The sequence below is a fragment of the Natator depressus genome, chromosome 2 (genome assembly GCF_965152275.1).
Source record: "Natator depressus isolate rNatDep1 chromosome 2, rNatDep2.hap1, whole genome shotgun sequence".
NCBI lineage: Eukaryota > Metazoa > Chordata > Testudines > Cheloniidae > Natator > Natator depressus.
The window spans coordinates 172,389,362-172,412,307 of NC_134235.1; the positions used below are offsets into that span (position 1 = coordinate 172,389,362).

At 45.1% G+C, this 22,946-nt stretch overlaps 1 long non-coding RNA gene across 1 annotated transcript in view; it reads right to left on the reverse strand.

Moving 5' to 3' along the window:
• The window catches only part of LOC141981611 (uncharacterized), a 32,714-nt gene extending 18,325 nt beyond the window's left edge, over positions 1-14,389 (reverse strand). The window contains exons 1-2 of the long non-coding RNA XR_012637856.1: positions 14,290-14,389; positions 8,974-9,044 (exon numbers count right to left, since the gene is read on the reverse strand). This is a non-coding gene — a long non-coding RNA (uncharacterized LOC141981611). The remainder of the gene's footprint in view (positions 1-8,973; positions 9,045-14,289) is intronic.
• Positions 14,390-22,946: the final 8,557 nt, after the last annotated feature.

Genomic DNA, 22,946 nt, shown 5'->3' on the forward strand with positions numbered 1-22,946 from the left:
TCTAATAAATTTGTTAGTCTCTAAGGTTCCACAAGTCCTCCTTTTCTTTTTACGGATACAGACTAACACGGCTGCTACTCTGAAACGTTTCTAAGTGTGTAATAGTATGAACATCCTGAGAATGCCGACATTTTTTAGAACTGATGACACCTCCCTTTGCAAATGAACAGCAGCTCAACCTCTGCCTTTCTGCTTTGCTCTTAAGCAAGAGCAAATGCACAATATTCCCACCACCTGGGGCTGAAATAATTGTGATGCTCGATTATTTATTATTCACACCTCCTTTCTTTTACACCACATCAGGGTCAATGGAATATTTAACATTTTTACATGCTTTTCTCCCACCCCTAAAACAAAAGCTCATAAATTATTCAGAAAAATAAATGCATATTAATGGCTTTTTTCTAGAACTCTGAACTAATAAATAGGTCCTCCTCCCCTAGCTTCTGAGAGGCCCCCCTTACTGGAATAACATTGCTTCCCAAAGCATGAAATAGAAGTAAAATTCCCATTAGAACTCACTGAGACACAATATTTAGAGATCATGACAAGTCTCCTCCTTCTAGAAGATCAAAGGAAAAAAGGAAGGCATAGGTATATGTTCCAATACAAAGCTTTCTAGGCAACATTTCGCCTTTTACATTTCAGTCAGGGGTGCTGGAACAATTTGTATAGTGGGGGTTCTGAGAACCATTGAACTAAACTGTGAACCCTGTATATGAAGGAAACCACTTCAAGCTAGGGGGTGCGGCAGCATCCCTGTTCTAGCACCTATGATTTCAGCTGCCTCCACCAAATAAGGAGAATTCATCTGAATGACTTTTTCTATTCCAGGGATCTCAAACTCAAATCACCACGAGGGCCACATGAGGACTAGCACATTGGCCCGAGAACCACATCACTGACACTCCACCCCTGCTGCCCCGGCCCTGCCCCCACCCCACCCCTTCCATGAGGCCCTGCCCCTGCCCCACCTCTTTCCACCCCTTCCCCGCCCCCATTCCAAACCCTTCCCCAAAGTCCCCACCCCAACTCCGCCCCCACCCTGCCCCTATTCCAACCCCTTCCCCAAATCCCCGCCCCTGCCTCGCCTCTTCTCCACCTCCTCCCCTGAGCATGTGGCTCTCCGCTCCTCCCCCACCCCTCCTGGAAAGCGCTAAGCGCTGCCAAACAGCTGTTTGGCAGCAGGGAGTGCCTGGAGGTAGGCAGAAGAGTGGGGACACGGCATGCTGGGGGAGGATGAGAGGGAGTGGGGGGGAGGGGAGCTTGGCAGCCCACAGGAAATAACTCCGGGGAGGTGGCGGAGGGCACGGGGAGCTTGGCAGGCCTCATGAAATAACCCCGCAGGTCGCATGTTTGAGACCCCTGCTCTATTCTATGATATAGACGCTGACGCTCATTAAATAAGTACTGAAAATCTTGTCCTTTAATAACCCTTTCAACTGATATAGCTACTTTCATCTAAAGATACCAAATCAGTTGCATGCAACCTGCGGCCCATGGGCCACATGCAGCCCGTCAGAGTAATCCGTTGGCAGGCTGCGAGACAGTTTGTTTACACTGACCATCCGCAGCCACAGCTGCCCGCAGTTCCCAGTGGCCACGGTTCACCGTTCCCGGCCAATGAGAGCTGCAGAAAGCGGTGTCCAGCACGTCACTGTGGCCTGCGCTGCTTCCTGCAGCTCCCATTGGCCGGGAACAGCAAACTGTGGCCACTGGGTGCTGCAGGTGGCCGTGCCTGCGGACGGTCAATGTAAACGAAGTGTCTCACAACCCGCCAGTGGATTACCCTGACGGGCGGCATGTGGCCCGCGGGCTGCAGGTTGCCCACCAAATACTTTACAAATGCAAGTACTATCCTTCCAATTTTACAGCTGGACAAACTGAGGCACAGAGACCTCAAAGCAAAAATTTTCAGGAGTGTTCCTTTATTTTGTGTATCTCAAGGCTTGGATACCTATCTGGTGCCAATTTTTGCAGAAGTGATGAGGAGTCATGATTCTTATTAGTGGTAAATAACTTGCACAAAGTCATGCAGTGAGTCATTGGTACAAAAGATTCTTCTTCGAGTAAATGCAGATGTGTATTCCACTTAGGTGTGTGTACGCGCAGCGTGCCAGAGCTGAATATTTTGCCTAGCAGTACCAACAATGGGAAGGTCAGAAACAGTGTACCGCCAACTCTGTTTCCAGCCTCCAGGCATCCATTGAGCCTGATACCAATGAGGGAGCTGCTGGTACTGGCTGTGTCCACATCGTCAGCATACCAGATAGCCACAGACCTCCTCTGCCTTTCAGTCCTGACCTCACCATTGCTCCAGGACTTTTCCAGGGTTGCGCCATTTACAGCCCCTCTAACGGGGAAGCTACTGAACCCTCATACCTGTCGGCATCGCATCCCCTTCTAGTAGTGGGGGGAAGAGTCAGTATTAGGGACTGAGGTCAGAGCTGCAAGCCTCACTCCATATGAATGTGCTGGAGCTTCAGGCCATCCACAATGCATGCCATGTCTTCTAGGACTGCAACAGGACACTCACTGGTTCACATACTCACTGACAATACCACCACAATGTGTGGTGTGTACTATGTACTATGTGAACAAACAAGGGGGAGCACACTCCAGGTTGCTCTGCCTAGAAGTGATCTATCTGTGGCAGTTTTGCTTTGAGGAGGACACTACTCTGATATCTGTCCGTTTACCTAGGATGCAAAATCATCTCATGGACCACCTCACCAGATAGTTTTGTCTGAGTGATGAGTGGTCCCTGAAGATGAGTGTCCTCTGAGTCGTCTTGACAGTGTATGGCATTCTTGCAATTGACCTGTTTGCCACAAAGGAAAACAGGAAATGTCACCTTTTCTCCTCGAAGGGGACACTCAGTCAAGGCTCCCACTCCAAGATCTTTCACAGCAGCTGGCAATTGACTCTCCTGTATGCCTTTTTCCCAATCCCGATCATTCTTCAGGCCATCCTCAAGCTCAAGGCAGATTGAGACAAGCTTATCCTCATAGCCCCAGCATGGCCAAGACAGTGCTAGTTCTCCAACCTTCTACTGCTAACAATTCAGCTTCCCCTCTCACTTCCTCCCCATCCTGACCTGCTCACTCAGAACCACAGCCGCATTCACCATCCCACGCTCAACTCCCTGCACCTCATGGCCTGGCTGATGCATGGTTGAATGAAGAAGAAGAGCCGTGTTCAGCAGCTGTCCAACAAGTCCTACTCAACAGTAGAAAGTCCTCTATCAGAATGGCGTATTTAGTGAAATGGAAGAGGTTTTCACTATGGCCCGTGGGTTCGAACTGACACAGACTGCTATTCAGGATATCTTGGAGTACCTGCTACACCTTCAGAAATCTGGACTTGTGCTCAGTTCACTAAGATTGCATCTGGCCACAATATCAGCGTTTCATCCTCCTATTCAGGTAAAAATCAGTCTTTGCCAATGCTATGGTGATGAGATTTCTAAAAGGGCTCCTCTATTTATACCCTCCAGTTTAAGAACTGGTCCCCTTGAGGGACCTAAACTCTGTTTTGTCGGGCCTTGATTCAAGCCCCAAGTGTCCTGTCCACTGCCCTTATTAGGTCAGAAAACCACTTTCCTCATTGCCATTACGTCTGCAAGGAGGGTGTGTGAGGGCTTGTCTTCACTACTGGGGAGATCGATGCTGCTGCAAATGATGAAGCAGGACTTGATTTAGAAGTCTAGAGAAGACCCGCTAAATCAACAGCAGAGCGCTCTCCAGTCAACTCCAGTACGCTACCTCTCTGAGAAGAGTAAGGGAAGTCAACCAGAGAGCATCTCCCATCGACGCAGCACAGTGAATACACCGCGGCAAGTCGATCTAAGCTGCATTGACTCCAGCTACGTTATTCATGTAGCTGGAGTAACATAACTTAGGTCGACTTACCCTGGTAGTGAAGACAAGGCCTTATTTGCAGGCTCTGATGACGAGGCCTCCTTACATACAGTTCTCCAAAGACAAGGTAACTTTATGTCCACATCCAAAAAGGTCTCTCAGTTTCATGTGAACCAGGCAGTGTATTTACCTATGTTATTCCCTAAGCCACATTCATCCCCAGAGGAACAGTGCCTCCATATTTTGGATGTCAGGCGATGTCTAGCCTTTTATCTGGACTGAACTGTTTCGTGCTTCGCCTCGCCTGTTTATGTCACATGCAGACCGCATGAAGGGGCAAGCACTGGGCAAGTCTCTGCACAGACCATCTCTGGATGGATAACAGCCTGTATCGAGACTGCATATGAGATAGCTTTGGCTACATCTCCTCCAGGTACAAGATCATTCGACAAGAGCGCAAGAAATGCCAATAGTGTTCTTCAGTGACATTTCCACATTAGACATTTGCAGGGTGGCCTTGTGTTAATCCATCCATCCATCCATCCATTTACAGACCATTACACTAGTGCCACATCTTCCAGAGTGGATGCAGGTCTCAGAAGGGGGAGTCCTGTGATCCCTATTTTGATAGACTGCAAGTCCCCCCACTTCGCTCCTGCCTGGAGTACTGCTTGTGAGTCACCTAAGTGGGATACATGTCTGCATCTACTTGAAGAAGAAGAAACAGTTACTTACTATAAATGTAGTTCTTTGAAATGTGATGCAGATGTGTATTCCACGATCCACCCTCTGTCCCCTCTGTATCAGAGTCTGCCCCATGGATGTTAGGTGCAAAGGATCGGAGGGGGGTTGGGACAGCACTACCTCATATAGCCAGGGGAGGGGCCACAGCCACCCCTCTACAGGTTCTGCTAGGCAAAATCTCCATGTCTGGCACACTGGGTGTGCACACATTTAAGTGGAATACACATCTGCATCACATCTTGAAGAACCACACTTGCAGTAATTAACCATTTCATCCAGGTCTCCCAACTGCCAGAACCTTGCTCTAACCATTAGACATTAGACCTCTCCTTTATGGTTTGAAAACAGAAAATTATTGCTATAAAAAGTAACAAAAAGTATCCTTTTTCACATATGGTGGATTCTGGTTGTTATTTGTTAACAAATCTATCTACGTAAATGTGCCAAAGTAATAGTGAGATAGAATTTAAGATAAGCATTCCAGAACATCATAGATGGCGGGTATAATAGGCCAGTGGAGACTAAGCCTCCACAGCGCAGCCACTGCAGACCCACTGCTGGACACCTGGGCCTCTTCCTGTCCCTGCTCCACCCCTTTCCCAAGGTCCCCACCACCACCTGGCTGAATCCCTCCTCTCCTCCACTCCACCCCCACTCTCCGGCGGTCCCCGCTGATTGCCGCATCTCTCCTCTCCTCCCCTCCCCCACAAGGCCCTCTCTGCCCGCCACTCACCGCGTTCCTGTGGGCAGGGCTCACAGGAGAGGGAGGAAGAGAGGAGGAACATGGTGAGTAGCAGGAGGGGGCCACGCAGGGACGAGGCCTGGGGTGGAGGGCTGTGGGCGGAAGAGGTGGGACAGGAAGCTAGCCGCCCCCAGGGGAAGCTTCACCCACTGCCTATGCAGAAGATATTATTTAGGAATGGCATGGGCAGCATGGTGTTTTATGCACTGTATTGCCTTTGTATCAGTAATGATCTGTATAAGGAGTGATCTGTAATTATGCAATTACAACTGTCAAACTCATGTGAACACACAAGGTTTGAATAAACACGATACAATCATGCTCTACACAACAAAAACAGAACACCACTGCATTAAAATAGGTCTGTAGGGTTGAGGGTGACATATATACTCTAAAGGAAATGGTCCCGGAAATGACACTGCTTTTTCTCCCTGCAAATTGCAATCCAATATCCTAGTCATTTCACATAAGGATTAGTGATAAGTGAACGTCAAAAGGCTTGGAATTCAAGTTTAATCTAGAAAAAACATCCCAAAGATTGTATACTTATCAGGAGTTAATTTGCACATCCTGATTCTGCAACATTCAGCAAAAATCTCACAGGTATCAGTTCTTTTAGGAGGTTTCTGGCAATTCTGCTTCTAGCTGTGATTGGATATACCTGTCTACATTTTCAAAAGTGACTAGTAATTTTGAGTGCCTAATATGAGACACCTTGGAGGACTTGCAGAGGGTAAAATACTCAGAACTTTCTGAAAATCAGCCCCCTCCAGGATGTTTTGAATTGGGCACCTGAACACTGAACCCCCAGAAATCACAAGTGCCTTTAGAAAATGTAGGCCACTTTCTCACAGTATTTTGGAACTTTAAGGTTTTTGTCTTAGACTAAAAGTGGAATTTTTAAAAAAATACACATACAACACAGCATCTTAAAAAAAGATTTGGTTCAAGTAATGAATAATGGTTCAGTTGGGGTAGGAAGTTTCGTATTTTCTCCAAACTTGGTCACTCATCCCTAATAAAGATGGATTTGGAAGTGCAACAGGAGATAATTTCAAATGTTTTAAAAAAAATTTAATATTTTTCATGTTGTGAAACACCAAGCGATGTGCAAACCTAAAAAACAATTAATTTTAAATGGCATTTATTCTGCAAGACAACGAGATAGGAAAGAATAAGATATCTATCTCACAGCTACTAGTAAAAGAGGGAAAGTTCTGAAAAATCCTCATCTATCACAACGAACTGAGGAGCATATTGTAAACTCCTTGCTCACACTGGTGACAAGTTTCTCACCCAGGTTGTCTCATTCAGTCCAATAGGATTAGTCAGATGAGTAGCTGCTCACCAGTATAAGTGAGGTATTCACAGACTGGCAATTAATTTTTTCAGGATCAGACCTCCAGTGGGTGTAAAATAGGCATAACACCATTGACTTCATGGGAACACCAGTTTATAGCAGCTGAGGATCTGGACCAAAGCTGTTCCCCGTATTGTAGGGAGGGTTCATTAGCCATTGCTAGGTGCCAATACAAAAAGTGAATGAATTTTGACACCAGAATAATGTATTTCAATATTACTTTGAGAAAGAAGGCTGGATTTTTTCCCCCACTTGTTACTGAGAAACCACTACAGATACAGTTTTAGGGAAGGAATATTAATCAGGGTGTAGTCAACTGATGTCATGATTATCATGAGAGATGGGGTCTGGTAAAATAGTTAATTGGAGCTCATTGTGGAACTGAGGCAGGATCTGGAGTCTCACTGCAATCATTTCAAGTCCATTTGTGCATATGCACGTGAAACTTCTGATGACTGAGTTTCTTTGGGACGCGTCCCTTTCATCAGTATAAGACACTGTGCAGGAATCAATTAAAGCGCATTGTGTAGGTCACCAGAGATAAAATTCTGGCATATAAACCCCTCTAGGCTCTCTTAAAAAATCTGGGACCAGTACTCCATTTGCCTATTAGGTTCATGTCAGGCTTTCCTTCCGACGTAAACATCCTCTGCGGTGTGCTTACTAAGCCAATAAAAGAAAAAAATCCAGCTTTCTTGCATGATCATTGGGAGCATTGAGCATGGGGCTGTTGGAAAGGAGAGGGGAAAAAACTGAGGGTATGAAGAGAGTGTGAGGGAGGTGTGGCCAAACAAGAGCAACATCAAATTTACCAGATGGTGGCAGAAGCAGAGTGACGAGGGAGGAGAATAGGAAAAAATATTCCCCAAAGCGGCTCTCCTGAAGATCTCATATTGTTGCTAAGAAGAGAACTGCAAAGTTCCAGGAGACGTTTACTCCAGTACTCATGCTGTTCCTGCCAGCAGAAATGTGCGCGTGTTTGTGCACACATACGGTGCACATCTTTTGGTATAGCTGCAGGTGTTATGCAAATAATGGTAACCATGTCAGAGATTTTAAAGAAACACTGTTACATCTGCAATACCGTCTTCCCTTCCAAAGAAATGTTAAAATGTGAAAGCAAAAAACATTATCTTACTGACAAGAACACTAAAGATGCTTCTAAAACCAGCAATTTATTTATACTGTATTTTGTTTGTACACAGCAGCTGGGTTACAGGACTGTCATGTGGCAGTGACTGCTGACTTCAGAATTTTACAATTTTTCTAAAAAAACAAAAATTCAAACTTTTTAATTTAAAATCCAAGGAGAAAGACTTTTTTTTTTATTGGCCCCTGTACAACTTAGCTGCTGCTCACTGTTCTTAAAATCACTGGCTCCATTGTCAGTGATAATAAGGCCGGGGGAGAGACCCCAGGAGGTAAACCACACATTTATTTGGTCTTTAAGCTTTATTAGTCTGTTGGCTGCTATGTGATCTTTGTGAAACTCAGAGATGCAAAGTGTGGTTTGTTTATGAAAGCTACTGCCAGTGGCTGAGATTAGGCTTTTCCCAATGGCACCCCAGGGAGTTGGGACACTTCATGTAGTCAAGCGTCTGTCCACTTGTCCTGCAATTCTCTGACTATTTTTATGCTCAGCCTCAAGGCTTGTTTTCTTAATCTGGATTCAATGTAGCACAGCTGTGGTACTGAGCGGGTTGCCAGATATGTTTAAGGCAGCATGTTGAACCCCAGCGCAGAATGGCCACAAGTTGGTCGAACCTCGTTGTACACAGAAGAGTATGGCAGGTAACCACAAGACAAACTTTCGGCTATTGCAGGGATAATCCTCTGAGGAAAAGATCCTGTCCGCTCTTTGGTCTTAAGTTAATTACTTACTTGATTTAGTCAGTGAGACTGCAGAACTTTGAACGGAGTCCTGTTGACGTAGTAATGCATCTATAACCTTTCCCTCCTTCCCAGTGTTGCTATCTTGGCCAGACTGCAATGAATGCACTGCTTGTAGCTAAACAGCAAAAGAGTGATCAGATGGATTTCAGAGCTGCCAGCGTTCACCCTTGGCTTGCAAACACGGACACAGCCTATGGGATGTTGCCTATATCTCGGGGAGAAAAAATTACACATAGCAGATACTCCTGGCTGTGCCACAGATATTCTGTGTAACCTTGGACAAGTCATTTAATTCCTGAGTGATTGTGGACAAGTCACTCAATTTCTCTGTGCCCCAGTTTCCTCCTCAGTAAAATAGGGATGTTATTACTTACCAACTTCACTGGGATATCGTGAGGCTTAATCCAGTAATGCTTGTAAGATCTGAGATCCTCAAATAGTAGGCCTTAGAGAGAAGGAAAGTCCTGCAGTTAAAGTCACAGAAGTCACCTCTTGCTTTTAGTCACTAATAGCTTTCTGAAACTGCTACCCCTTTTCTACATTTTGTAGGCCTCATCTCTGCCTGAAGGAGATTTTTTTTTAAAGTTTGATCCAATACAGAGAATACATTGTGAAGTACAAGGAAAATGAGAGGAAAAATTCCACGTGAGAAAATTCTTGCAATGTCTTGTGACAGCCCTAGCTCCAGGAACGCTACAGAAAGAGAGTAGAAATTTGGCATGGAGTGGACACAGCCTTATACAAAAAGTGCTGTGGTCAGTGACATTTCATTTTGATTTCACCTAATTATGCAGTGCAATTGGTATGATTTTAAGCCCTTTTCAGCAATATTTTGAGTCCAGGTAATCTGTGATTCATGCACAGGTAACTTAGCAGCACTGTGAAAAATGTAGTCAAGAGACAGGGTAAAGGAGGCAGGAGTTAGGAATTATTTTATGTACCAATATGGTGCCTTGAGAGCATCTCTTTTTCACTAGTCAGCGTCTCAATTCCAACTCCACGCTGCAGAAACGTACCCGCCCCCTGAGAAGAACAACTGTTGAGATGTCAGGTGTGTTTGTTTGGGGCCATCCCTAATTAAAACTGATTTCTTCTAACCTTTGTAAAAATGCACGAAAGAATGAAACAACAAAAATGGCCAAATAATTGTATATACAAGTGTTCTCACACGCATGTAATCTGAAAATAGAACAGTCCAACAGATACAGCAAAAATGTGTAAGGTCAGTTTTGAATAAAAAACAAAATTGCAAAGTTGAGACTGCTCAGCGACTGGTATGGTTTCATGATTGCTTCAACATCCGACAGTATTTTATAATCAATGTGTTGTAACGAACATTTCAAATATCTATATAGTGCACTTTTAACAAAGGCTAGGCCTGCCAAATTTTGGATAATGATCCACATTCCAAACACTCCATAGTTTAGAAGCTCTGAGACTGAGCCTTTTTTACTTCTTGAGAAAGACAAGAGCCAATCAGAAAACTACAGTAGTTCAAAATCCTGATCTGGATACTGAAAATGCTACAAAGTTATTTGGTACTCTCATGTGGTAACTTTTCTGTATGAGAACATACTTATGGATATTACATTAAGGCAAAACAGAAAGCTCTCAATTCCACAGACGTTAATAATCATACAAAATAATAGACTGTCGTGTGTATACTATTCACATGATACAGTATTTTCCAGTGGGACCTCCATCACAGGAAGAACAAGTGCAAATGAAATATTGTAGGAAAGAACACATGGAAACTGAAGAACAATAATTTCTAAAGCCAGAAAGATGAAAGCCAATGATATTAACCAACATTGCTAGTTATTCCCCTTTTCCCCATATAAAATACTAATTGGTAAACCAATGAAATGTCAATATGGGAAAAACTTATTTGAATCCCATCACCTAAAAAGATATAAGGCTGGATTCAGAAGGAAGCCTAAAATAGCTTAAGTAAGCCTAAAGATTGTTCCAGCTCTTCCACATGTTGAACTTCACCAACCTACATTTCCTTGGAAATTTACTGAGATGTATCTTAAACCCTCCCACACACCATCTCTGAATGTGGCCCATAGTCCCTACATAGTGTGATACTGGAGGGCCAGGGAGCAGTGGTACAGTGTTAGAGGGGAAATATATAAGCCCTTGGCTAATTAAGGCGTGGTTTCCTGTAGACTAGGGAGGGTTGCTACAGGTTAATTGGAGCACCTGTTGTCAATTAAGGCCCTGTCAGGAACCTAATAAACCCACCTGCTTCAGGCAGTCAGAGAAGAAGAGAGGAGAGGAGAGGAGAGGAGAGGAGAGGAGAGGAGAGGAGAGGAGAGGAGAGGAGAGGAGAGGAGAGGAGACGGGACTGGACTGGACTGGACTGGACTGGACTGGACTGGACTGGAACTTGGAGGTGTATTTTGAAAAACCAGAGAACTGAAGTTGGGGAGACCCTGCCCCAGCAGGGGAGGGAGACTCCCTTCCCCAGCGTCTAAGGACCGAAGGTACCCCACCCAAGGGGGAAGAGGGTAAGAACCCACAGGGGTTGAGAGGGGCTGGGGCTCAGAGTGAGGAGCAAACCCAGACCCCTCCCCTGCTTTCCTCCTCTACCACCTTCCTGGGCCACTAGAGGGGCCCTCAATGCCCCAAGAGCCTGGATAAGGGGTGGCATCATAGCCCCTAACCAAGAAAAGCGCAGGACCCACCATACTAATATCAGCGATCTTGTCACACGTGGTGTGAGAAGTGGGATTTCTGCACGGTGAACATAATCCAGGGTGGGTCATGACCACCCTGCCCCAAGATGGAGGACATGGTCAAAGCACTGGTGCAAGCCACTGCTGCCCAGCAGGAGGCTACTCGGGTCCAGGCAGCTGCCCAACAGGAGGCCATGTGGCTGCAGCAAGAGACCAATCACCTGCTAATGACCCAGGCCACCCAAGATTGGGCCATGCTGCAGGAACTAGTGAACCAGGCGAAGGCCCTTACAGAGCTGAGCCGCGGGTATGGCGGGACGCGGACCATAGGGGCCAGCTACTGTTTACAGAAAATGACCCAGGAGGATGATGTGGAGGCGTACCTCCTGGCCTTTGAGAGAACAGCCCTGTGGGAGGCCTGGTCAGGCATCCTCACCCCATTTTTGTGCGGGGGGGGGGGGGGCAGAAGGCCTACTATGATATGACTGAAGAGGAGGCAGCAGATTACCCCCGACTGAAGGCGGAGATCCTGGCCAAGGCAGGGGTAATGACGGCCTTGCAAGCCCAGATGTTCCATGAATGGCAGTCGTATTGCGAACCCAGGAAGTGGGCAGGCACAAGCCCACCCACTTCTAAAGGCCCCTCCCCCCAGCCTAGCGGGAGGGACCACTGGACCCATGAATAGCAGTACTGCGAGGACAAGACACTGCGGTCACAAATGTTTGACCTAATCCACCTAGCCCGGAAGTGGTTACGCCCAGAGGCTCTCAGCTCGGAGAAAATGATAGAGCTCCTGGTGCTGGACTGCTATACGAGGGGACTACCCTCAGGCCTCTAAGCTTGGGTAGGCCAGAATGACCCCTCCACCTATGATGAACTGGTTACCCTTGTAGAGAGACAACTGGCAGCCCGTGAACTGTTTGAAATCCCGGGAGGTGAAACACAGCGTTCCAGGAAACCAGCCCTGACCCCGAGGCCCTGGATAATCGAGAACTCCAGGAAAGCCATAGCTGGAAGAACAGGCACCAAGGAGAGGCCTGAGGCCCAAAGGGACCTGGAGGTCTGGGAGCAGGTCAGAGGACCCAAGACAGAGGGCAACCTCTGGGATAAGATATCGCTATTATGAGTGTGAGAAGTTGGGGCATATGACAGCCCAGTGCCCCAACAGGGAGGAGCCCATGGGACCAATGTGGCCTAATCAGCCTGGTGGAGGTCGCGACAGCCCCACATGAGTACACCAGGCTGGTGAAGATGAACGGCATCCAGACCATAGCTTTGGTGGAGTCTGGGAGTTCTGTCACATTGGTCTCAGGGAAGTTAGTGGGACAAGACCAGCTGAGCCGGGCCAAGAGCACCAGAGTGACATGTGTCCACGGCACAGTAAATGTTTACCCCACAATTCCAATACGGATAGAGATCCAGGGAAACACTACCAAGATGACTGCAGGGGTGGTCACCAAGCTCCCCTACCCAGTCTTAATTGGCAGGGACTTTCCTGAGTTCAAGAGCCTACTCCCCCCCACCCCCCATCGAGTTAGGGGAGGGAAGTAAACCCAGAGCAGAGTTCGAGGCGCCCATGGATAGCCCTACCACAATTTTTGCTGGGTTTTCTCCAGAGTTATTTTCATCCCCTGGGAAGTCCCGGAAATCTAGATGGGAAAGGAGGGCAGATAAAAAATTAGGAACCAGGATTTTGGTGGAAAACCAGAGAGCTGCCCTGGTTGGGAGGAGGCCCCGTCAGGGAAACCGCAAGGTAATACGGACCAGCAAAGACTCAGAGATGGCTCCCAGCACAGGCAGAAGCACCCCAAGAGAAGGAGGGGAGCCCAATCCAATGGAATCAAGATTGGTCCCACATGTGAGTGTTTTGGGCAGGACCAAGCCGATGACTCACTATATGCAAACGTGAGGGAGGAGGTAGTAGAGGTAAATGGCATGCCAGTAGAAGGGAAAACCAAAGGCTCAGGGTCATACTATGTAATCAAACAGGAACTTTTGTACCGGGTAATGCCAATATGAGGGGATGTAGTAGAACAGCTCTTGGTGCCCCGGAAGCACACAAGGGCCATATTAGAGTTAGCTCACAGTCATCTGTTTGGGGGACATTTAGGAGCAGACAAGACCCTGGATAGAGTCCTAAGGAGGTTCTACTGGCTGGGGGTACAGGCAGAAGTCCAGCGCTATTGCACCTCCTGCCCAGAGTTCCAGCTGCATAGCCCCCGACCTCAGTTAAGGGTCCCATTGGTACCCTTGCCTATAACTGAAGTTCCTTTTGAAAGGGTAGCAATGGATCTATTGGGCCCATTAGAAAGAATGGCCCAGGGACACTGAAGCATACTCGTCATCCTGGACTACACTACACGGTACCCCGAAGTCATTCCTTTAAGAAACCCCATGTCCAAGCTGATTGCAAAAGAACTGGTGCAGTTTTTTGCTAGGGTAGGCATCCCTAAGGATCCCTAAGGTCTATCATCCCCAAACAGATGGTCTAGTTGAGCGATTTAACCGCACTCTCAAGAGTATGACCCGAAAGGTGGTGGCCCAAGATGGAAAAGACTGGTATACCCTCCTACCATACCTGATGTTTGCAATACGAGAAGTTCCCCAAGCAGCTACTGGATTCTCCCCCTTTGAGCTACTGTATGGATGCCACCCACGTGGCATATTAGACATCGAGAAGGAGGAATGGGAGGAACAACCCAACCTGGGGACGAACGTCATTGCACACGTGGCCGAGATGAAAGAACGAATAGCCCAAGTGACCTCCATAGTACCAGAGCATTTGGAGAAAGCACAAGAGGCCCAACGAACCTACTACAATTGTTGGGCAAAAACAAGGAAATTTCAACCAGGAGAACGGGTGCTGGTGCCAACAACAGAAAGCAAGCTCCTGGCCAGTTGGCATGGACCCTATGAGATTGTAGAAGATTGTAGAAGCCGTTGGGGAGGTGAATTATAAGGTGAAGCAGCCAGACCACTGAAGGCCAAAGCAGATATACATCAACTTACTGAAACCCTGGCTCGATCAGGAGATGTGCCTGACTGTCCTGCCGGCTCCATCCCAGCCAGATGGCCCACAAGGGCCGGTAAAGATATCCCCCGAATTAGCCGCAGAACAGTGACCAGAGGTTGTTGAAATGATCCAGCGGAACCACACAACCAGGCCGTACAATGCTGATCCAACACCACATCATCACCAGTCCCGGAGCAAGGGTGACAATAAAACCATATCACCTACCAGAGGCAAAAAGAGAAGAAATTAGGCAAGAAGTGAGGAAGATGCTGGAACTTGGGGTGATTAAGGAATCACACAGCCAGTGGTCCAGCCCTATTGTCTTGGTCCCCAAGCCTGATGGCAGCCTAAGGTTTTGTAATGACTTCTGGAAGTTAAACGAGGTATCCCCATTCGATGCCTACCCTATACCACATATTGATGAGCTGGTGGATCAGTTAGGCAAGGCCCGATACTTGACCACCTTGGACTTGACAAAAGGCTACTGGCAGATCCCCCTGGCTGAGGATGCCAAGGAAAAAAACGCTTTCTCTACATCTGATGGCCTCTTCCAATATACCGTCCTCCCTTTTGGGCTCCATGGGGCCCCCGCGACTTTCCAATGATTGATGGACAGATTACTTTGACCCCATGCAAAATATGCTGCCGCCTATTTAGATGATGTGGTAATCCATAGCCCTGACTGGGAGGCACCTGGGGAAAGTGGAAACAGTACTAGATGCTCTTAGACAGGCTGGCCTCACCGCTAACCCATCCAAATGTGCAATAGGGTTAGCCGAAGCCAGATACCTCTGGTATGTAGTTGGAAGGGGACTGGTGAAGCCCCAGTGGAACAAAGTGAAGGCAATACAGGAATGGCCCCACCTGATCCGCAAGAAGCAAGTCAGAGCATTCTTAGGGATAGTAGGGTACTATTGCCGGTTCATCCCTCACTTCACCACAATGGCAGTGCCTCTGACAAACCTGATAACAGCTCGGGGCCCAGAGATAGTTAAGTGGAGCAAGGCGGCAGAAAAAGCTTTCACAGACCTAAGGATGGCCCTTTGCAGCCATCCAGTGCTCATAGCCCCAGATTTCAAAAAGGACTTGATCCTACAAACAGACGCCTTGGAGGTAGGACTTGGAGCTGTGCTTTCACAGATGGTGGGGGATGAGGAGCACCCGATCCTTTACCTTAGCCGAAAGCTCCTGCCCAGGGAGCAATGGTACGCCATAGTGGAAAAGGAATGCCTAGCAGTTAAATGGGCCATGGAGATTCTATGGTAGTACCTGCTTGGGCAGCAGTTGCACCCTTGTGACAGACCATGCCCACTCCAATGGATGTACACAAACAAGGAGAGGAATGCATGAGTGACTAGATGGTTCCTATCCCAACAACCTTTCCACTTCTGGATACAGCATAGAGCTGGAAGCCAACACGGCAACGCAGACAGCCTATTACGACAACACTGTCTCTCGTTCCAAGTAGCCCAACCCTGTGGTGTTGGGCGGTGGGGGGATATGTGATACAGGAGGGCCAGGGATCAGTGGTACAGTGTTAGAGGGGAAATATGTGAGCCCTAGGCTAATTAAGGCGTGGTTTCCTGTAGACTAGGGAGGGTTGCTACAGGTTAATTGGAGCACCTGTTGTCAATTAAGGCCCTGTCAGGAACCGAATAAAACCCCCTGCTTCAAGCAGTCAGAGGAGGAGGAAGGAGAGAGGACTGGAACTTGGAGGTGTGTTTTGAAAAACCAGAGAACCGAAGTTGGGGAGACCCTGCCCCAGCAGGGGAGGGAGACTCCCTTCCCCAGCGTCTAAGGACCGAAGGTACCCCACCCAAGGGGGAAGAGGGTAAGAACCCACAGAAGTTGAGAGTGGTTGGGGCTCAGAGTGAGGAGCAAACCCAGACTCCTCCCCTGCTTCCCTCCTCTACCACCTTCCCGGGCCACTAGCGGGGCCCTCGGTGCCCCAAGAGCAGGGGCAAGGGATGGCATCTTAGCTCCCCGCCAAGAAAAGCGCAGGACCCAACATACTAACATCGACCATCTTGTCACAATATGTTAGGGACAAAATTCTTACCTGGCATCTTTAAATGCATACTTCCATACAGAGGACCAATACATTCCAGAAAGGAGTACATTTCCTGAACTGCAGAGATGTGATCCTACTCAGACTAGGACAACACAATGAATACTCATATTTTTATGTTATCTGCAACTCGGGAGTGCAGGGACAAAAAGAGACATGGAAAATGAGTGTGAAAAAACCCATTGGGAAGCTCCTGCTCACACTTTTACAGCAATGGACTTAGTGCTAATGTCATGACATTAAGATCTACTCACTGCTGTTGGAGCAGCCTGGAGAGGGACAAAAGGAAAAGACAGAATCTCATCTCTCTCTTATGACAGACATAACACAAGCAATAAAAATTAACAGATGATTTTGAGCCTTTTGTTTACATTAGTATTTATGATTCTTTTGGTGATATTTTTCCACCTGATACCATGCATTAACCTTTAGTTCCTCATTGCTCTCTAATGTTCATCAACCTTCATTTAACAAACCAGAGAGATCTAAGTTTCAGCTGTATTTTTTTTTAGGATCAGTTTGCCCTCTTTTTTTTGGATCATTTCTCTTTGAACTGGTTTTAAGTGTGGTTATAATCTGAAAATATCATTCTGTAAAAATGCCAGTGTCGGTTTTCATGTTTATTGTCTCAATGATTTCCAGATCAAATTTGCTCAGTTTACAAGCAAAATTTTGTTGTTGTTGTTTTAATATTTACCAGGGCTATATACTCAGCCTGGGTACTGAAAGCCAAACTGGCTCATATCTCATCCTCATCTCCAATAAAAAGATTCTGCAACTGGAATTTAGTTAACAATTCTGTTTATGATGTGTGAGACAGTATAGAATCCAGCTTGCTTTCCCATAACTGCATTGGCTGTCTAGCGCTAAAAGGAGAAAAAAATGAAAATCTTGTTTTTGTGAGTAAGATACACATAAAATTGGTCATACTCACAGAGAACAGAGATGTTGACTAAGAACATGCCATTTTCACACAGTCACTTTTCTGACCATAACCACACTTTAAACTCTGGGAATGGTTTTATTTTTCTCTCCTGTGGCACACCAGATGTGATACATGTTAATTTTTTTTAACAGGACCCAACTTAAGGCCACATGACAAAAACCTGACACCATAATCCTTAAATTTATATGCCTGACATTTTGAAAGTCCTGTGTCAGAGTCAAAATCCTAATAAATCAAACTCCTCACACTAAAAATCTCCGTTCATCTGAGGTTAAATGGGACAAAATGTCTCCATGAAGTACTCTTATGAACAACAGAAGGTTCTAAGATGTAATTTTGAAAAGTCTCTTAGGTCTCCAGCTGTAGTTGCCCACCACAACATACTAGGGATGGCTGATATAGTGATTTGCTTCTATGAACTCTCAGCTGCCTCATTGTTGGGTCTGCATGTGTCACACATTCACTTCAGTCTTTGGTTCAAAGACTGGTGGCTACCTCCCTTTGAAGGTGCTGTGCAATATGGGATGTCATAGAAGGAGGCAGTGAATTATGGGATACTTCAAAAGGGAGGATACCACCTGCCTATAGCAAAGAATCCAAGAAAGTGGGAGGAAGAAACCAGTAAGCGGGAGGAACTGCAGAAGACCTCTGTGTCTGTTACATTAAAAGACAAAGACTCCTTTAAAGACTCCATTTCTTTTTTACCTAGCCAGGAGATGATAGGCAGGCATCATAAGCATCCTTGGTCAATTGCATATGACAGCTCCTATTTTTCAAAGGTAATAATCCAGGAATCAAATTTTATAATACACCTTTGAGGCATGAAATGGAAGTCAAACCATCCAGATTTTGCAATTGTTACTTGGCACGTTGCATATGTGTAATTAAAAATCTTGTAATGGAAATCGCTGCCATAATTTGCAAGCTTTCTTTAATCCAGCTATAGTATATGCAGCACCTGCAGGCACCTGTTCTGTTCTCATAATACAACACGTCTGAAGATGATGGGAACTTAGAAAGGAATGCCAGCTTGAAAACTTGGCTGGTGCTTGGCTCTTTTGTTTACGTATCTAGACATCCCCTGACCAAGAAATATCCCATGGACCAATGAGTTTTCTTTTGGAACAGAGTCCTGGCCAGGTGGCACTAAAGTATTTTATCACAAAAATAAATTTAATCAAAAACAATTTAATTATATACATGGCCTTTAGCTACGTGTATACTGAGTTGCAACAACAGCAATATAATGAAGTAGCATGAGATTTATTAATGAATTAAAAAACCTGCTTTTTGCCAAAGCAAGTGTAAAACTTCCTTAAATATTTTGAAACTGCAGACTTGAAATGATCGATTATTAACAGACAGCTGCAAGTTTTCTTGTGAAACTCATCCTAAAGCTGTTGTGTTTGGACTGAGCTAATTGCTGTTTGTCAGGTTCCAACTGTGAGGACCCGAAATGTTACTTTCTAGTTTTCATGTTCCCAATCACATTCCCTTGGCCCAATTTTTCTTCTCCCTATTACTCAGGCAGCTTCCCTAGAAGAGGAAAGCAGACACTGTCCCTCAAAAGTAATTGTGTTCTTCAACTTTCCAAAGTGGGAGAAATCCACAGAGCAATGTCTCTCTGAACAGGAGAAACCGTTCGTTCCCTGTGCATTGAAAACAGAGACTCTTTAACCCATTCCGGAGGAGAAAGTATATTGCCATGATTCCTGGATTTGCTGTACTGACCATAAAGCATTTGAATAGCTTGTCATTTCATTGGAGGAAAAAAATTACCAGTTGCCTATAGAAAGGAACAAGCACAGATATGTTCATGTTTTTCATAGTGTTTGTTGATCTTCAACACGTAGTGAAATACTCAGTGAGGGCTGATTCAGAACTAGCTAAAGTCAATGGGAGCCCTTCAGTTGACTTCAGTGGGCATTGAATCAGATGCCTAATTACCCTAGTTCTGGGGGTTTTTTTTACTTTTTGGATAAGGGCAATAACACATATGTTGTACTTTGTAGAGCACCTTTCATTGTAGAATTTCAGATGCTTTACAACTAACTACTGGAGCTGAGTTAACAACTGATTTGGGGGTTTGGTGGCCAAACCAAAAAAAATCCCCTCCTCTCCCCACCCATTCTGTTTGTTTTGAACTAAAACCAATTTGTTTTCAGTTTTTATTTCTGGAATGAAAAACCAAAAAAAAAAAAAAATCCACTGGATTCAACTACAATTGACATTTTTCAAATGGAATGTTGATTCAAAATGATATTTAAAAACAAAATAGTTTGTTCAGAAACAAAATGCCAACTTTCAAAAAAAAAAGTTTCCTCATTTTTTATTTGGCCAAACCTATGTGCTGAATTCTACCCCAATTCACTAAAAGTTTTGCTTGCCCTCAAACTGCATTTTTCAGTGAATTTATTATTTCACCCACACACACACACACAAAATCGGCAGATCTATTAACTGCTAATTCTGTTAATCCCCAGGAATGTGTCAAATGTTATTTTTAACTTCATTTTTCAGGTTGGTAAACTGATGCACATGGTAAAGTAATTTGACAATGTTTAAACAACGCAAGGCAGGACCAGAATTGGAACTCTCATGTTAGGCCCCTGTTCAAGAAAAAAAAAATCACTTATCTCCAACTGCAGCCCCTTTACTTCTGCAGTGATGCCAGCCTCACTACCTTATTTGGTCCCATCTCCAACTCTTATTTCAGTAGGGTTTTTTCCATGCTGCCTCAGGGATGGAACAATTTCTCAACCTTAGTGTGTTAGGACTGATTTGAATTAGAATACGGTAGGGCCTAAAATTCACTTCTTCAATAAGACTTACAAACAGCTAACCAGGTCATTCAATGACAGTCAACCTTGTTCACCTCAACATTTTATAGGAGTGGGTCAGTGGAAAACTAAGCATACTGTAAAGTTTACACCTTCTTTGAATCTCCTGTTTTTTAGGGGATATCTATCTTTTTTTACCACACCATACACATCACTAGCACTTAAGCAAAACTGGTAACAAACTTGATATTAATAGCTTCAGAGGTTACATACAATCTTTAATCTCCCATTTCAGGAAAGGTAACTTTGAAAGTGGTATTGGTTCAGCTTCTATTTTATACGTATTATCTGGATTTAATTCCTATCATTCTGACTAAAAATGTAGGTAAAGCATGAAAACAATACTGTTTTCTATGGTTGTCAGTCCCCTCATGGTAATGGTTATGGGTAAAACCACAGAATCATAGAACCGCAGGGTTAGAAGGGACCACAAGGGTCGTCTAAGCTAACCCCCTGCCAAGATGAAAGATTTGTTGTGTCTAAATCCTCCAAGACAAATGGCTACCTAACTTCTTTTTGAAAACCTCCAGGGAAGGAGCTTCCATGACTTCCCTGGGCAGTTTGTTCCATTGTTCTACTGTTCTTACAGTTAGGAAGTTTTTCCTGAGATTTAATCTAAATCTGCCATGATGCAGTTTGAACCCATTGATTTGTCCTGCCCTCTGTGGCAGGAGAGAACAACTTTCCATCTTTTTTATGGAAACCTTTCAAGTATTTGAAGATCGCTATCATGTCCTCCATTAATCTCCTCTTTTCCAAACTAATCATATCCAGTACCTTTAGCCTTTGCTGATATGGCTTGCATTCCATCTTCCATGGCCTCTTCACTCAGATTTGGACCTTGCCACTGTCACCCAGACCTTTGCCCTGCCAGCTATATTGCTTCAGATTTTGGTTATCCTTGAAGGAGTGTCTCAAGGTTTGAGCAGGCTGAGAAAGCAGCAGCTCACCTCCTGAGTGAGTTGGGTGGCTATGAGCACCCCTTATTTTTCTGATCTACTTTTTGACAGTTACGCTTTTGCTTCTATACTCAAGGTTTTGGTTGCAATTTCTGAAACCCTGAATTGTCTGGGATCCTGTTACACGAGAGATTACCTTTCTCCTCATATCTCACTTTGCCAGCTCAGATCTGCTGGGTTGCTCTTGCTGATGTTCCCTTGAGTTTCATCATCTTGGACTCAAACCACGGTATTCTCAGATGAGGACTTGTGCCCTAGTAGCCTGTGAAACTGGCTATATCTGGCTATGCACCAAAGCTCAAATTTGATTAGCACCAGAGCACAAGACAAGGTGTTTATACAGGCCTTTAGGTAAGCAGCATGGAAGTCCAACAGTTAAATAATTAAAATTGATAGCCTCTAATAGAGACTGTTTTATGTTTGTTTTAATTGTTGTAACTGTGCCCAGACCCTACTGCAATGTATACCACATGAAAATAAACTTCTGACTCTCCATTCATCCGCTCAAACTAGGAGACAACGCTCCCACCGCATTTTAAGTGAAGGGTATGATGTGTAGCAGAATGGCTGGCAATTGTTACTCCCTATTGTAGAACATATTGTTTAAATTATGTAAATACTCCCAGCAGATGTGGCAACGTGAGCCTAATAATGACGGGATAAATAAAACTTTAAAAAATATATACCAAGAAGTCAACTACTATGAATGTTAGAGTTTCCCTAACTGAAAAATGGTTGGGGGAGGAGGGGCTTTCTTTAACCACCAGGCTGTCAAAGTTTGAGGGCACTAATGGAAATTGTGTATTAAGTTATCATTGCATGTTTCTTCGACGGTAGTTGGTATACCCTGAAGCGAGGTCTGCAATCCTCGCATTCTTCAATTATGATGCTTTACATCTCTTTGTTTGAACTAGGGGCATGTGAATTCATCATGCTTGTTTTTGAAAATGCTCAGACATTGCTTGCTGAAATAAAATATTATTAGTTTCTTGTCCTGATCAGGAGAATGTATAAAAAATAGGATCATGGAGACAGGCCAGAGAGAGAGAGAGAGAGAGAAAGGCAAACAGAATGGCAAATGAAGCAGAGTGGGTAGCACGTAAAAGGAATACAGAGAGACTGTAAAATCAGAGCAAAGAAGGAAAGAGGGAACAATTACTCTGAGATATTAAAAGCAAGGAGTCTCTGCTGTTCTCTTTTAAATGAAACATAATGGAACTAATTATTCATTTGTTTCACAATTTATTCATGTAATTACACTGACAGTAGTGCATGCTGCCCATGTACGTTCTTTTCACAGCCATTATTATGGGCCCTTCTGGCCTTAACTGTGTGAAGCCTCATACTAACACAAGTTTAAAAGAAATTTCTGTACCTGACTGATGTTCATTTGGGGCAAATCTATACTCTCCATCGTATTTACAAAGAACAGGACCTGTGAGCATGTGGCTTTATCCTAAGGGCCACCTCCCTCTCACTCAAACATGGGAGGAGTTGAGCGAGTTGTCAGTTAGCATACTGTGACCAAAGAGCTGGGGGCACGGGATGGTTTGCTTGAGAGATTTGCACACTATGAAAGCTACAGTAGCAGAAGCACTAATCCACTTTGGTGAAAGGGAGAGGTCTGGCTTAGAAGTAGGAGCAAATATCAAGAAGATATAGACAGATGTGAGAGGGCAGCCTTAACATCAGTCCATGGTGCCATCATCATTAGGGACCCCCCAGGGCAATAGTGCTGTTTGCAGGATAGCCTATAGCAGTGCTGTGAACAATTAATGGCAAATATCCCAACAGTAATTTGACTGCGACAGAAAAGTAGTGTGGTTGGGTTCACCTTACC